Genomic DNA, 10175 nt, shown 5'->3' with positions numbered 1-10175 from the left:
AATGACCATACCGAGTCCTGAAAGTAGTCTACGGGATACCTGGCTCTCGAATCTTCAACTGATGATAGCCTGAACGCAAGTCGATCTTAGAGAACACTCTAGCACCCTGAAGCTGATCAAATAGGTCATCAATGCGTGGCAATGGATACCTGTTATTCACTGTAACCTTGTTCAACTAGCGATAATCAATACACATTTGCATAGAACCATCCTTCTTCTTCACAAACAAGATAGGAGCACCCCCAAGGTGATACGCTGGGCTGAATGAACCTTTTATCAAGTAACTCTTGTAACTGTTCCTTTAGCTCTTTCAACTCTGCTGCGACCATACGATAAGGTGGAATAGAAATGGTTTGAGTACCCGGTAACAAATCAATGCCAAAGTCAATATCTCTATCGGGCGGCATGCCCGGAAGATCTGTCGGAAATACGTCTGCAAAATCCCCCACTACCGGAACAGACTCGACAGTAGGAGTGTCAGCACTGACATCTCTCACATAGGCCAGATACGCATCACACCCCTTCTCAACCATTCGTTGAGCCTTAAGAAATGGGACAACCCTGCTAGGAACATGATCTAAGGAACCTCTCCACTCTAGCTGTGGTAAACCTAGCATAGCTAATGTCACCGTCTTAGCATGACAATCGAGGATAGCGTGATAGGGCGACAACCAGTCCATGCCCAAAATAACATCAAAATCAATAATATTGAACAATAATAAATCTGCTCTGGTCTCAAAACTACTGAGAACAATCAATCACGGCCAATACACATAGTCAACAATAATAGAATCACCTACGAGTGTAGATACTTAAACATGTGAACTCAAAAAATCACAGGATACGCCCAAATACGAAGCAAAATAATATGACACATAGGAATAAGTGGAGCCCGGATCAAATAAGACTGATGCATCTCTATGACAGACTAGAACGGTACCTCTAATGACAGCATCAGATGCAACTGCCTCTGTCCTAGCAGGAAGGGCATAATATCTGGTTTGGCCTTCCCCTCTAGGGCGACCTCTACCTGTCCGACCTCCACCTCTAGCTGGTTATGTAGGTGGGGTGGTAGCTGGTGTTGTAACCATAGACTGAGGACCTGGTAGAGCACGCGGTGCCTAAGAAATATATGGAGGTGCACCCCTTCTGAATCTTGGGAAATCCCTCACCAAATGGAGAGTGTCTCCACACTCAAAATAAGCTCTCAGACGATGTGGTTGCTGCGACTGGCTCGGGTCTAATCGACTGGACTGACCACTGGAAGCACCCCGTACATGAGGCACACTAGACACTAGCAGTGCATAGTAAGGATCCTGGTGCCTAATAGTAGCAGGAGCACCGCTGGCAGCTGGAAGTGCTGAATAAATAGGGCGACCCATATAACCCATGCCCTGACGAGCTATAGTTGGGGCATGAGTACTACTATAAGCGCTAGACTCTCGAGACCTCTTGGCCTCTCTCTCATCTTTGTCCCGAGTCAGCATACCGTCCAACTTCCTAGCAATCCCTACTACCTGCTGGTATGCAATATCCATCTCCAACTCTCAGTACATGCTCAATCTGATACTGGGGTTAAGCCCCTCAATAAATCGACGAACCCTCTCTCGAACTGTAGCAACCAAGGCCGGTGTATGACTAGCCAAATCACTGAACATGACCACATACTGTGACACGATCATAGAACCCTGACGCAACTACTCAAACTCTGCGCGCCGAGCATCTCAGAGACTCTAGGGAACATACTCCCTCAACAAAATATCTAAGAACTAAGTCCAAGTGAGTGAAGCTACCTCAGCCGGACTATCCAACTCGTATGCATGCCACTAGTGATAGGCCTCTCCTCTAAGGTGGAATGTTGTGAATGAAACCCCACTAGTCTACATAACACATATAGTACAGTGGATACGGTGGAACTCCTCAAGAAAACCCTGGGCATCCTCTGACGCCAAGCCACTAAAAGTAGGAGGGTGGTACTTTTTGTACCTCTCGAGCCTGAGCTACTCCGCCTCAAAAATTATTTCCCTAACCTCGGGCTGAACTGGGGCTACCGGCTGTATCGGTATGATCTCTGGAACCTGGTCGACCCGAACCCGCTATTCTGGGGTATCGACGATGGGATTTTGTGCTCCTCCCCCATCCTGAGATGTGGCAGGAACAAGTGGTATCAATCCTGCATGAGCCAAGGTGCTGAACATGCTCAGAAACTAGGCTAGAGTCTCCTATAGGGCTGGTGCAGTAACAGGCACCTCAGGTGCCTTCCCTCCAACTGGAGCTACTAGTGGCCCATCCGTAGTAGCTCATGCGGGTGCTCTGGCTGCACCACGTGGACGTCCTCGACCTCTACCCCGGCCCCGGCCTCTCGTAGCTCTAGCAGGAGGCGCGAATGTCTGATCATCCGATCTAGTTGTACGTGTCCTCACCATATGTGAGAGAATAGAAAGACAGAAGTTTAGAATCCAAAGTTAAAATCTCGCACGATAAGGAATCCGAGAAGTGAAACTTTTCCGAAATAGTTCTATAGCCTCCCGAAGATATGTACAGACGTCTCCGTATCGATCCGCGAGACTCTACTAAACCTGCTTGTGACTCATAACACCTATGAACCTAGTGCTCTGATAGTAACTTGTCACGACCCCAAATTTCCCACCGTAGGACGTTATGATGGCACCTAGTCTCTAAGACTAGGTAAGCCTAACAATTTGCGGAATAACAGAATATAAAGCCGAAATCAACATCAATATTTGAAATAAATAAAGACTGCGATTCAAATAATGACAACTTCCCAAAACCCGGTAGAAATCAGTCACAAACTTCTAAGAGAAATACTATGTGTCTCTATACATCAGAGTCTAAAGAGAATAAGGGAAAACAACATAACAAGTATAGAGGGGGACTCTAGGGTCTGCGAGTGCTGGCAGATGTACGTTGAAGTCTCAGCGTACATGCTAGCTTACTAATATCTGGTTTGGTAAGCGGTACCTAGATCTGCACAAAACAATGTGCAGGAGTGTAGCATGAGTACACCACAATGGTACCCAGTAAGTTCCAAGCCTAACCTCAGTAGAGTAGTGACGAGGTCAGGTCAGGGCCCTACTGGTTTAAAAGAAAAGTAAGGCAAAAAATAATAATAATATTTGAAATGACTGAGAATTTAAATAACGAGAAGCTTCAGAAAATAATAGCACAACAAATAGAGGTAAACAACAGGGGCGCTCCTGAGGTACCGCCAAGCAGTCCCAAATGCAAATATACAGTACAGGGGGAACTCTCGAGGAACCGCCTCGTAGTCCCAAAGTAAATATGCAGTACATGTGGATCTCCCGAGGAACCGCCTCGTAGTCCCAAAGTAAATATGCAGTACAGGGGGGTCTCCCGAGTAAACGCCTCGTATTCCCAAAGTAAATTTGTAGTAGATAACCAAACCGAAGGAACAATGAATTTACAACAAACAATCTTACAGTTAAGGTTTAATTCAAATCCAAGGAAGCAGGTAATTCAACTAAGCATGTTGCACAAATTGCAAGTAAGAGTTAAGGCATGTAGACATGCGATACTAGGCTAATCATGATCACTGCATATTGTCACGACCCAATTTCACCTATAGATCGTGATGGCGCCCAACACTACAGCTGGGCAAGCCAACAAATAAATTAAACACATATCAATTATTTTCAGAATAATTTTCTAAGAAATTTTATTATTTTACTAGCAATATTAAGAAATTAGAAAATATGCCGATTAACTTAAATCCATAAAAATAATACAATTCCAAATTCTACCAATGTGTGTACCAAGACCTGCTGTCACAAGTGTATGAGCATCTAGTAGATTATACAAAACACCAAATACTATCTGAAATAAAATAGACAGAATGTAAATACAAGAAGAGACACCGGTATATGTAGATTGGCTCAGAAAGGCAGCTCACCACTATGCCTCTGGATAATGTAGGTGTAAGATGATAAGTCCTCCACTAGTACTTGCCTCAGGTCCTGCACAAAAAGTGCAGCAAGTGTAGTATGAGTACGTAAACAACGTGTACCCAGTAAGTATCAAGCCTAATCTCAAAGTGGTAGAGATGAGATGCTCAACTTTGACACTCACTATGGGTCAATAATAATAATTGAAATGAAAATAACAATATCTAGATCAACATGATTTATAAAATTTACAATGATTTTCTTTAACCAGCAGAAATAATTAAATTCCTTCAAATGCAACAATTCTAAATATGTTAATTAACCTCGTTTACAGGGATAAAAATAATTCCTTAACAAGCAGAGATAATTAATTCTTTAAATTCCAAAGATTTCCAATTTATCAATTAGCTTCACAAGCTGCAATAAACTATCAATGTATCGTGTAATTATTATTATTAAGCACAATCTCTGTTGAGGTCGTACGGCCCGATCCAGAGTGTCGTGTACACTGCCGAGGGACGTGCGGCACGATCCATAGATGCATCTATCCTGCCGAGACGTTCGGCCCTCTCCACAAGAAAGGAGGACATTTTCTTATGTACCTCCGGAATGAGAGTATATTTATTATAAGATAAATTCAGGAGGAAGAACAATTTCTCTTAACAATTAATTAATTTAAACAGAAAATCAAGTATATGAGATTTCCATCCTTTAAGATTTTTATCTAACAATCCACAATATATATATATATATATATATATATATATATATATATATATATATATATATATCAAATAATATTAATTAAACAAATAATACAATTTACACAAGTAATTCATGCTTTGAGTCCTAAACTACCCGGTCCTTACCTCAATTTGCTCCAATTTAATCCAATAGAAGGCCTTTCCCACGATTATCCAACTTTGTCTGGCTCGAATCTAGCAAAGACTAATTCGATACAATCACTAAAATTTATAGGAATCAATTCCATAAGAAAATACTACATTATTCAATAAAAATACGAAATTAACTCAAAAAATAGCCCGTGGGACCCACGTCTCGGAATCCGGTGAAAGTTATAAAATATGAACGCCTACTCAACCACGAGTTTACCCATACCAAAATCATTAATTCCGATAACATATCAGCCCTCAAATCCTCAAATCTATCCAAGAGGGTTTTCAAACTTTTCCAACTCAATTCACCAATTAAATGATAAAAACAGTGATGGATTCGGGTAATTTAACCAATAGTGAGTTAAGAACACTTACCCCGTTGTTTTCTCTGAAAATCTCCCAAAAATCTTCCAAATCCGAGCTCGTCCCATTTTCAGAACTTAAACTCTCTTCCTAGTGATTTCTTCCACGAGATCGCGAACTTCCTCACGAAATCGCGTAGCACAAATTCTTCTGCCCAGAAAATAACTCTACGCGATCGCGGTGCACAAGGTTCCAACTCTACGCGATTGAATCCCTCTTCATGTGATCACATAGAGCAAACGCGTGGCCAGCTTCCTCTCCAGTTTCCCCTACGCGATCACAAACAATGCCACGTGATCGCGATGCATAGGCTGGCCCAACCTACACGATCGCGGATGTTCCCACGCGATCACATAGAACAATATTTCCAGCTGCCCAAATTAAGCCTACGCGATCGCAACCCCATTCATGCGATCACGTAGAACAAATTCACCTTTGCCCAAATTACCCTACGTGATCGCAGACCAACTTACGCGATCGCGTATAAGGAAATCAGAAGAAAAATACCAGCAGCTATCAGCAGTCTCCCAAAGGCTAAAAGTGATCCGTTAGCTGTCCGAAACCCACCCGAGCCCCTCGGGATCTCAACCAATTATACCAACAAGTCTCAAAACATCATACAAACTTAGTCGAACCCTCAAATCACACCAAACAATGCTAAAACCATGAATAATCCTCCAATTCAAGCTTAATGAAACTTAAGATTTCCAACTTCTACATTCGGTGTTGGAACCTATCAAATCAAGTCCGATTGACCTCAAATTTTGCACACAAGTCATAAATGATATAACGGGGCTATGAAACTTTTCGTAACTGGATTCCGACCCCGATATCATAAAGTCAACTCCCCGATCAAACTTCCAAACTTAAATTCTTGTTTTAGCCATTTCAAGCCTAATTTAACTACGGACTTCCAAATAAAATTTCAAAAATGCTCCCAAGTCCAAAATCACCATACGGAGCTATTGGAACCATCAAAATTTTATTCCAAGGTTGTTTTCACATAATGTCGACCGAAGTTAAACTTGGCCTTTTAAAGCCAACTTAAGGAACCAAGTGTTCCGGTTTCAACCCAAACACTTTCAAATCCCGAACCAATCATCCTCGCAAGTCATAAATCATTAAAAGCACATACGGGAAGTTTTATTTTTAGGGAACGGGGTTCTAAAAGTTAAAATAATCGGTTGGGTCATTACACATATGCTAAGGCAACTCGGTTAAGGAATTTAAAAGAAATCTACTCAATCGTAACCGAAATTTTCCAAAATTAGTACGTGTACGCACTCATCACCTCGCGTACACAACGCTCACATATCATAATTTTTACAACAGAACCAAATCCTAAGGGGATTTTCCCCCACACAAGGTTAGACAAGTCACTTATCTCAAATCTCGATCAATCAGTCAATTAGTATGCCTTTCCCTCGAATTTTCGACTCTGAATGGCCCAAATCTAGCCAATAGAAATTACATACTATAAATACAAATAAAAATTTAATTTAAATAGTGAAACTACGACTTTAGCAAGGAATTGAAAATTCAAACCAAAATTTGAATTTGTGCCCACATCTCGGAATCGGGTAAAAGTTATAAAATACGAACACCCATTCGACTATGAGTTCACCCTTACCAATTTTACCAAAATCCGACACCAAGTCGCCACTCAAATTCTCAAATCAAACTTTCCAAATCTCTAGCCTCAACTCTCAAATTCCACATTAAATACACACTAACTAGGTAGGAAAATCAATGGGGAAACAAGATTATTGATCAAAAATGAGTACAAGAGAATTACCTCAACATTTTGAGTAAACGGTATCGGAATCAGAATTTGAAGGTTTCAATAGGTTCGTATGATGATTTTGGACTTAGGAGCATGTCCAAATGTTGATTTGGAGGTCTGTAGGTCGTTTCGGCTTGAATTAGCAAAAGTTAGAAAGTTAAAGGTTTGGAAGGTTGAGAAGTTTGACTAGAAGTTGACTCTATTGATATATGGCCGGATTTCGATTTCAGAAGTTAGAATAGGTCTGTTATGTCATTTATGACTTGTGTACAAAATATGAGGTCAATCGGAGTGTTTTAGTATGATTCGGCGTAGGTTTTGGAAGTCGGATGTTCATAGTTTCAATAGGCTTGAATTGGGTTGCGATTCGTAGAATCGATGTCGTTTGATGTGATATTTGGCCTCGAGTAGGTCCGTTATATGTTTTGAAACTTATTGGTATATGATGAGCTTAAAACACACACCTAAATATGCTCGCTAGTCATAGATAGTATAGTATAATATCGTATCCACGGGGATTGGAGTTAAACAATATTATCGTAGTTTGTAGCTAGATTGCTATCCAAGATAATCAACAGATAAAGATTATGTGATTAAAAACTAAAATTAAGTAAGAATCATGAGCTAATTGACTAATGACAATCGCAATAAAAGTAAGTAAAGAAGGTATCAGTGGGAGAGAATAGGGGTTGATTGGATAGGTGCAAGACAATTGTCTGGCATGTAACTCTAGTTATTTCACTTCAAATATTCAAGTGAGTCTCTCGAATTCACTCAATTATTAGTTCAAATGTTTAGTAGAAACTCCTCTCTCGATTAAGTCTCAACCTCACAATAGGAACTAAATTAAGCTCGGTGAAGATATGCAAGAATTCGTTGAGGATTGGTCTTTAGGAGAACCTCTTTCGATTATTCTCCTAACTAGATTTAAATAATAATTCAACTAGCCTCTTTCGATTACTAAGAAGAATTAATGAATTCAACCAACAAAATAATGCAAAGATATCAGAGATTTCTCTATGAAAAATATGAATCGGTTATGCCTCTCTCGATTACATTAACATGTGAATATAGATGCAATAATTAAAACACCCAAACCATTCAATACATAAAAACTAGAGCTAATATCCACAAACAAATATCAATACACCAAATACATCAATTCCTAAATAGAACTACTCCATAGATATGGAGTAATTCATCATAAATATAAAGAAAAACATAAAACGATCCAAACTCTTGTCTTGAGTGAGGATTGAATGATGAATTCCTTGTGCTTTCGCTTCTCCAACTCCTTCTTAGCCTCCTTAGGTCTTAGATGTGTCAAAACCCCCAAAAAATAACGTTTTTCCATGTATATATACCAAGTAGGGTCGGGCCTAGACGAAAACACCCTCTCCTGCGCGAAATAGGACAAATACTCTGTAAAAATTGCACAAGCATGCTGCATGGGGCGACGTGCCATGCGGGGAATTAGTGGGGAAATCCAGAGAGTTGAAATTTTTCAGGCAGTAGGAATTTACACAGGCGCAGTGCGGTGCGCCATGCACCGCGGTTGCACTGTTTTCTCAGAGTACGAATTTAACTTGACTTTTTTATATCCGGACATGGTTTCGTTCCACGAACGCGATCTCGGCTTAATCCCTTGGGTTTTTACTCAGACTTCAAAGCTCCAAATCACTCAAATTCATTCCGTAATATCTACATAGCTCAGAATTCTCCTACAACGCATAAAACACATAATTAATGCAAAATACTAGCGATTAAAGCTCAAACTCAATTAAAGTGCAGAAAATTAGAGTGCAATAAGCGACTAAAACATGAGATTATGGTCTATCATCAGTATATTGGGACAGGGTCCCGGGGGCCTTGGGTGTGCTTCGGATTGAGTCGGGTCATTTTGGACTTTGGTTGAATTACTGAACTTGTTGCTACTTTGGTGTCATCGCACCTGCGGAGGGTTTAGCCGCAGGTGCATAAGGAGTGATCGCAGAAACGACCTGGAGTGATCTTGGCAGTGATCGCAGATGCGAGGTTCTTTCTACATTTGCGAGCTTGCAGGTGCGAGGAAATTGGTCAAATATGCGGATGAGGCCAGGGAGGCCTGGGTCGTAGGAGCGGAGGTCCCTCTGCATGCGCGAGTTCACAGGTGCGCCGAGTATTCGTAGAAGCAGATGCGCAGGTGCGCATGTTGCTCCGCAGAAGCAGACTTGCCCGACCTTAGTTGGAACTGCACCTGTGATGGATTTTTCTGTAGGTGCGACCCTAAGCCTGCAGAAGCGAGGATCGCTGGGCAGTGACTGAAACAACCGACCCAATGTACTTAATAAGTAACAGGACCAACCTTGGGCTGAAAGCAGTGACGAGCTCATATATGTACAGTCCAAATCCAGATAATAACAATAGTAGCTCAAAGAGAGATAATAACATTACCTGCACTCACTGCTGGTATGTCAGATTCCAGAGAGGCGGATCCTGCCCAAACGCTAAAATAAGCCAATCATGGCATGCTGCGGCGTGCAGCCCGATCACATAAATATCACTCAGATCAGGCCCTCGGCCTCACTTAGTCATTAATCTCTCCAATCTCTAAGGCTCACAAAACCCGTGCCAATCAGCACAAACAGTTATACATGATGTAACAACAATGATAACATAGACTGCGATATGGTAACCAAATGATGATCGCGGATGAGTATACAATTAAAATTTAAGTAAATAACTCAACAACAATAAAAGACCTCTGTGGGTTCCAACAGTACCAGCATATAGCCTAAGCATGATTTTTAACAGGAATCACAGCTCACTTTCGCTAACACATGGAGAATACATGAGTAATAACAAGATTAGATCACTGCAGAGTTCCACGGAAACAATCTAGTCACAATTACCACGGTGCATGCCCACACACCCGTCACCTAGCATGTGCGTCACCTCAATATTAATCACATAACACAGAGTTCGGGGATTCATACCCTTAGTATCAAGTTTGGAAATGTTACTTACCTTAAACCATGCAAATCCCTACTCCAACAAGACCTTGCCTCGCGAATCGGCATCCGGACAACTTAAATCTAGCCGCAAACAACTTTATACAATCAACACTTACTATAGGAATCAATTCTATATGATAAAGCTAGGTGCTTTAACAAAAGTCAAAAAGTCAACCAAAAATGTCAACCTCGACATATCTCGGAATCCGACAAAATT

This window comes from Nicotiana tomentosiformis, chromosome 12, assembly GCF_000390325.3.
Source record: "Nicotiana tomentosiformis chromosome 12, ASM39032v3, whole genome shotgun sequence".
Taxonomy (NCBI): Eukaryota; Viridiplantae; Streptophyta; class Magnoliopsida; order Solanales; family Solanaceae; genus Nicotiana; species Nicotiana tomentosiformis.
Note: the sequence above shows the minus strand (reverse complement) of the source record.